We start from the raw sequence: 6,831 nt of genomic DNA, 5'->3' as shown, positions 1-6,831 counted from the left end.
GTTAGAGTTATAGCGCAAAAACACATATCTGAGTAATCAGTTGTATTTGAGCTATATGTTAAAGTGAACCTATTTCGATAATTTTAAGGAGTAATTAAGGTAACATTAAAAAACCGTTATTTGCAAAATTTTTGTAAAATAACTTCAAAACCAAGGGAACTATTTATAAAATAGTTAAAATTTTATACAATTTTCCAGTACCGTTATCTCGAAAAGCGGAGCCAATCTAGTAAAACGGGGGATGCCATTTAATTAAGAACGTCCCAATTAAGTTAGTTCAACTTTCAAAAACTTTGCTTAAAATTTACATCTTGCACAGCGTAATTTTAACCCAGTTTATTCTTTTGTTTTTTATTTCAGCGATCCAAATGTTTATTCCTCGTCTAACTTTAGAAGCTCTTGATCAAAATGAATTACACTTATTTGTATCGGTTTATTAAGAGATTCCGAATAGAATCATATATAAAACATAGGTGTGCCCACAAATTAAAAAATGAACTTTTTGTTTTGAAAGTGTACCTGTTTTTTAGATTTGCCCATATACGTATATATTTATCCACTGCTTTATATGAACGAACAAAAAAGAGTGTTTGTTGCCCCTTATCGAAAAACTTCGGTACGGTTTAGTTATGTGTACAGTGATTCTGGGTTGTTGTGTCCAATCACATGACCTTGACACACACGTGTAGTCAAAGGATTAAACTTTAACTTAAGGTAAACGTCTTAAATTTCCGAGCACTAGTTTATTAATAACAAGTAAAGAAGTATAACTTTGAGCGAAACCGAACTTTATGTACCCGGCGCATGTATCAATATCGTCATTTCAAATTTCTCTAAATTACCTTTGCTTGATAAGCATGGGTGTTTTTTCCCAATTTCAAACGTTTTCGATAATATGTTGAGTTAGACTTAATGTAATAATTGAACCAAGTTTGGTAGAAATCGATAGAGCGGTTACCGAGATACACCACATCGGAGTGTTCGCATTTATGAAATTTATCGGTATACCAAAGTCGGGTGTAATTCTAGTCCGATTTTAATAATTTTCAACGAATAGCTTTTAAGTGCGCCGAGTTTAGTAGAAATTGATAAATCGTTTACCGAGATACACATTTGTGGTCATAACAGGGCGGCGCCACGCCCATTGTCCAAAAATTTATAATAATCTCATTTTATGCTAGGTGGTAATTGTAATCATCGATTTTAAGTGAATTAGCTTCAGTAGTTACCGATTTATCCCGATTTATCGCAGTTTTCGTGTTCCTGTAAATTACCGTTATATGGGAGGTAAGCGTGGTTATTGCCCGATTTCTAAGATTTTCAACCGATTTCTTAGCTGGACCCTATGCAAGGCTCGTGCCGAGTTTGGTAAGGATTGGTGAAGGGGCTACTGAGATACAGCATTTCATCATAAGTGGGCGGGGTCACGCCCATTTTCCAAAAATTTCATATTAGTATTGTTTCGTAACGAAATTCTTCTTCACATACTAATTTTCAACAATTTGGATCCGATATTTACAGAAATATCGTAATTTTTACATTTTTCGAAAATACCGTTATATGCGAAGTGGTCGTGGTTACCGACCTACTTCACCCATTTTCAATACCAACCTAGCTGGGACAAAGGGCAATGGAGATATCTCAATTTTTGCTCGAGTTATCGTGTACACGCGGGGACGGACATACAGACATGGACTTCTCTTTTCATTCTGAGCATTAATGTATATATATATTGATCTATATCTATCTCGATTCGTTTTGGCCGTTACAGACAACCGTTATGTGAACAAAGTTAATATACCCTTGCGCACAGGTGCGCTAAAAACGGTTTTTACTATGCACTTTTTAGTAAATTTCGATGTGGGTTCTGCGCAAAAATACTGTGGATGGCATAGCTGGAGTTACTTATATGCAGAAGAAATGGCTTCCGTCCCTGTTTTTCGGTAACACAGAAACATGAATTCTACTTAGTAAGGATTATAATCCCTAAGTGCGGCCGAAGGCGGAAGCAAGCGCAACGGGCGGTGAACCTAACAAAATGTATATTTTCAATGGCTTGGAAGAAGCTGTTATTGTATTAACTGGATTGAGAACCAGTTCTTCAGGCATAAGAGGAGTTATGTCTTGTGGTTCAACAATTCAACCAGAAGCTGACATACATAGATACGTCTATGGTAGGGCTGCCATAATCCTGAGCCTATCCACCATGCCACTTATTCCCTATAAATACGGTTTCTTTGGTTCTGGCGTTGCATTATTTTGACGTATTTTCTGATATTATAAGCAAGGTAGTTTTGCGCCACAATCCGTAGAGCTGAATAATTGATGATGATGAAGCGTTCATGTTCTGATTTTTTTTTTTATCATAAAAGAACAGAAGGAGAAATCTCTTGGAAAACTGTTTGGCGCTTTTAACGTGGTCTTGAATGCTGCCCTTACCACCATTAGCAAACTTCCACATATCCTACAATGCGTTTCATGATCATTTTTGCCATTTTGTAAATGCATAACGTAAAGATAATTTAGGTATGCTGTCTGAAGTGAAGCCATTCTAAAAAGTACCCAATAATGACTGAAAAAGTGCTTTTCTGCATGCTTCCTAGAAAGGGGTTTCCTATTTACAATTTACGCGAATGTACTTAAGTATATGTTTATATTATTTAGCTTTACAAATAGGATTCAATAAGTATTTTAAGTTTCAATAAAACATATTTGACCTAAACCTTAAATATTTAAATTCCTTAAAGAAATATGATTTTTATGAACTAAAAACAGCTTTCAAATAGCTTTTTCAAAAGGCCTTCAGAAGTACGTAATACAAAAGCCCTTCTGGAAGCTCTTCTTTGAGTAGCGAAAGCAGAAGCCCTTCAATTTGTGCCACTCCGTACAAAAAAGGAAGGAGAAAGGAATGACTTTCAGGAAGGCCGTTTGGAAGAGACTTTAACTCAGGAAATTATCTACTGCGTATTATGTGTGACCCCTCAGCCCTGTACCTGTTCAGAAACTTGCACTTTTTGGCATTTTCCTGCAGATAAAAAATTATATTTTAGCTAAATAAACTAAACCTAAACAGAAAGAAGATGAACTCACCAGATATTGTTCAAAATGTTAGAAAAAATGTTTCATTATCGATTTTCGACTACTAATGATTTTTTTTTGTTTTAAGCAAAAATCTGCTTAAAATTTGATGGGTGTCTGCATTGACTTTCACTAAAAACCAGGACAATTTAAGTGTGGACCAGGACACCGGGACAACTTGTTTAAAACAGGACAACTCCTGGAAAACCGGGTCGTCTTTCAGCCCTAGTCTATGGTAACTATGCCCGACAGATCCGCGTACCTTTGTGTATTCATTTCCATAGCGCGCTCTTAAGGTGCCCACACTCACCGACGTGTACCACAGTATAGACAGTAACCAACCTTTTTGGGTTGTTGTTGTAGTAGTCGTTGTTGTTGTAGTTATATTCACTCCTGAGGAAGGCACGGGGTTGTGTGCTGCTATTTAATGGCCTTCCTCAGACTTTTTCTTAGATTCCAGGGTTGTGTGCTGTATTGTTATTAGATAAATAAATTTAAGGAATTGTCAAATCGTGATTTTATTATTAAAGAAAATTATAAATGGTGTTGAAAAACCAAACAAACGCTCGTGCGAAAGCTCTATTTTTGTGTATTGTTAAAATTTATACATGGCGTACATATTCTTTTGTGGACTTTGTTACTTGAGAATTTAGACAACGTGCGAGCTGCCAGGTTCTGTTATCAATATCATTAACACAAGCTGTTCCGAGTGGTTGCCTTTCAATAAAAAGAATAAACAAATATTCGCAAATAAATTGAACTTATTTTATAACTGACAAGTAGCTACGCTTTTTGTTCTTTTCTCCATTTTAATTTTGACTCCTTATTACCGCCAACAACTTTATGTGTATACATATTTACAAGCTGTCAAAATTTTGCGTAGTCTCACGAGCTAGGTAAAAACTATGGCATTCGTATACACAACGAGAAATCTCAAAATTTTTGTTTGGTCTTTCCAAATTTTCTCTTTTTAATCAGTTGGCAAAGGCCCTCAGTGGCAGCGCTCCGAGCGTTGAGATAGTAATTTCATGTCAATTAGTAGAAAAGTTCCATGTTGAAAAAACTTTTTATTATGGCGAGAAAATTTTACATTTCTGCTGTGCCAATTCGTAACTTTTTACTGCTGGAAATTTTTGACAGTTGCTCTGGTTCAAAAGAAGTTGAGCAATTAAAATCAGAAATTATACAAAAAAGACATGTCTTTACTGACATTTATTTTTCTAGAACTAAAAGCCATGAATTTATTAGACGCCTTAGTAATAAAATCAAGCCATCAGGCCGGGTTGAAAATTTTCATTCACCTCATAGTTAACAAAAATTTACAATCCGTAGTACTTTTCTATCAATTCGCAAATGCGTTTAATTTAAATCGTTTAGAAAATGCGTCATTTATGTATACCATTTTATGTGGAATTATTCAATAAATTTCGTTTTACATTATACTTTTTGAAACTATTTGGAGTTAATTATTTTTTGTTTCATAAAAGCAACTTTGCGTGCTTGGAAGGCGTGTGTACCAATAATTTCATCCCTAGCATATTCATCCCCGAGGAAGGCAGTCGCCAAATTCACCGAAGGTTGTTTACTGGTTATATTATGACGTGTACGTATGCCGTGTCTGTTTGACGTGAGATACTCAAAATTGAGCAAAACTTATGCTCGTACGGTAACGTAACAAACAGCTGCTTTCGGTTGTTTACATATTTACAAAATACACCGGTGCCGAAATGAATCAAGAATATCTGAACTATATGGTTTATACAAAAAATACAAGGACAAAAAAAGTTCAGAAGGTATAAAGTTTGACCATTCGAAATTGGGATAATGGTGGTTATCAAATCCAAGTGTTCCGACGAAGGAAAACATTGGAGCCTGATGAATTGTTCTCACACACAAGGATTTCGCCGCCTGTGTATGAATTGCTTTTAAGATTAGTGAGCGATTCTTTGAGGAAGCCAAAACAGCGGATTGGTCCTGAGGAAAGACTATCTTTGGTTTTGCTGTAAGTATATCTATTCAGAAAGCGAGACTTCAAGTCCATTAATATTTCCTTCATAATGGTCGTTAAGATATTTGTCACAAGGTGTATCTGTGAAGAGCATTGCATGGAGCTATAAGTTAGGTGAAACGACTGTGCGAAAAATAATACAAGAAACTTGTGAAGTTATCTGGCGGCTACTTTCCCCAGTCTACGTTAGCGAACCTACTGAATCTCAGTACAAGAACATTGCTAAGGATTTTGTTGATAAATGGAACATTCCAAACTGTGTTGGTGCAATAGATGGCAAACATGTTGCAATCAAGTGTCCAGCGAATTCAAGTTCGATGTTTTACAACTACTAAAAACTCTTTAGCATCGTCCTGATGGCCGTTTGTGATGCCAAATATACCTTCACTGCAGTAAGCGTCGGAAGTTATGGTAGTCAAAGTGACGGAGGTATTAAAATATATCTATACTAATTATATAAAGAGAAGTCCCTTTTTTTTTGTAACAGGTAATCTCGCGAACGGCTGGTCCGATTTTCATGAAATTTTGTATACAAATAGCTTTCGGTAACCGCCATGTTTTAGGCTAAAAAAATTTTACTTTTTTTCGGGTAGGTGGACCAGGGACCAGTCTATTCGAAAAAATCTTATTATGATCCGATTTGCTTAAAATTTAGTACGTAAGTAGCTTTTTAGCATATATTAGCATATATGACCCATTTTTTCCGGGAAGTGGTCCAGGGACCGATCTATTCGAAAAAATCGTATTTACGGTCCGATTTGTTTAAAATTCGGTACGTAGGTAGCTTTTTAGTATATATTAGCATATATGATCCATTTTGTCCGAGAAGTGGACCAGGGACCGATCTGTTCGAAGTATTCGTATTTATGGTCCGATTTGCTTAAAATTCGGTACGTAGGTAGCTTTTTGCCTGGATAAGCTTATAGATTCCTGTTTTCCAATTTTCATGCAATTTCGAATATAAATAGCTTTAAGTAACGACCATATCAAGGAGCCAATTCGGCACTAGGCGAGATTTTTTTGCGCCAATCAGAAACAACGGGTACTGTCAAAATATAATTATAATATATAATATATCTCAACTAATATATATTTAGAAAGCCGTTTGTTAGTTTTCGCAAGGCTCGAGAGCGGCTGAACCGATTTTTTTGAAACTGCCACCGAATTTCTCATGCTACATATCTCTGAAAGTGTGCATGGTAGAGTTTTGGAAATTGGTATGGAGATATACGAAATCAATCGCATACCCTTGGAGAAAAATTTTAGCTATTGTAAAAAGGGGTGTGCAAAAACGTGCTGCCAAGTGGTGCTGAAGTCGAGCTATTACTAAAAATAGCAAAGTGAGAAAAGGGGCCGTGAAGGTCAGTTTAAATCGACCTGTTGCACCATTGAGTATATCGAACGCTCCTGCGTTGCAATTGGCCCAATGGATGTGATTTTCCAATATTATTATACGTTCAAACTTTTAAGGTATTTCGTCTAAAATAAGTATATGTATATTGCATTTCTGTAGAACAATGATTCGCACTCATTTTGAAATTGCCACCTACTATACTGTAAAGCTTCTAGGACATTCACTATAGAACCGGATCATTGTTGCCGCCAGGGAGTGAAGAGGAAAAAATTTATTTCGCTTTGCGAATAACCGTGCTATGAAATTCCGCATAACTGGAGAATTTCAAGAACTTCTTCACGGATATAACACTTTCCTTAGGTTATTTAAAGCGGAAAATGACCACCAAACC

The 6,831-nt window shown here is 36.0% G+C and overlaps 1 pseudogene; it reads left to right on the top strand.

Annotated features, from left to right (window-relative positions):
* The first annotated feature begins 5,442 nt into the window (after positions 1-5,442).
* LOC118736167 overlaps positions 5,443-6,831 on the top strand; it is a 2,227-nt pseudogene continuing 838 nt past the window's right edge.

Source organism: Rhagoletis pomonella, unplaced genomic scaffold (assembly GCF_013731165.1).
Source record: "Rhagoletis pomonella isolate Grant_MI unplaced genomic scaffold, Rhpom_1.0 Rhpom_scaffold_00003, whole genome shotgun sequence".
Classification (NCBI taxonomy): domain Eukaryota; kingdom Metazoa; phylum Arthropoda; class Insecta; order Diptera; family Tephritidae; genus Rhagoletis; species Rhagoletis pomonella.
The sequence above is the reverse complement of the archived record's forward strand: the minus strand, read 5'-3'. Positions and strand labels throughout refer to the sequence as shown.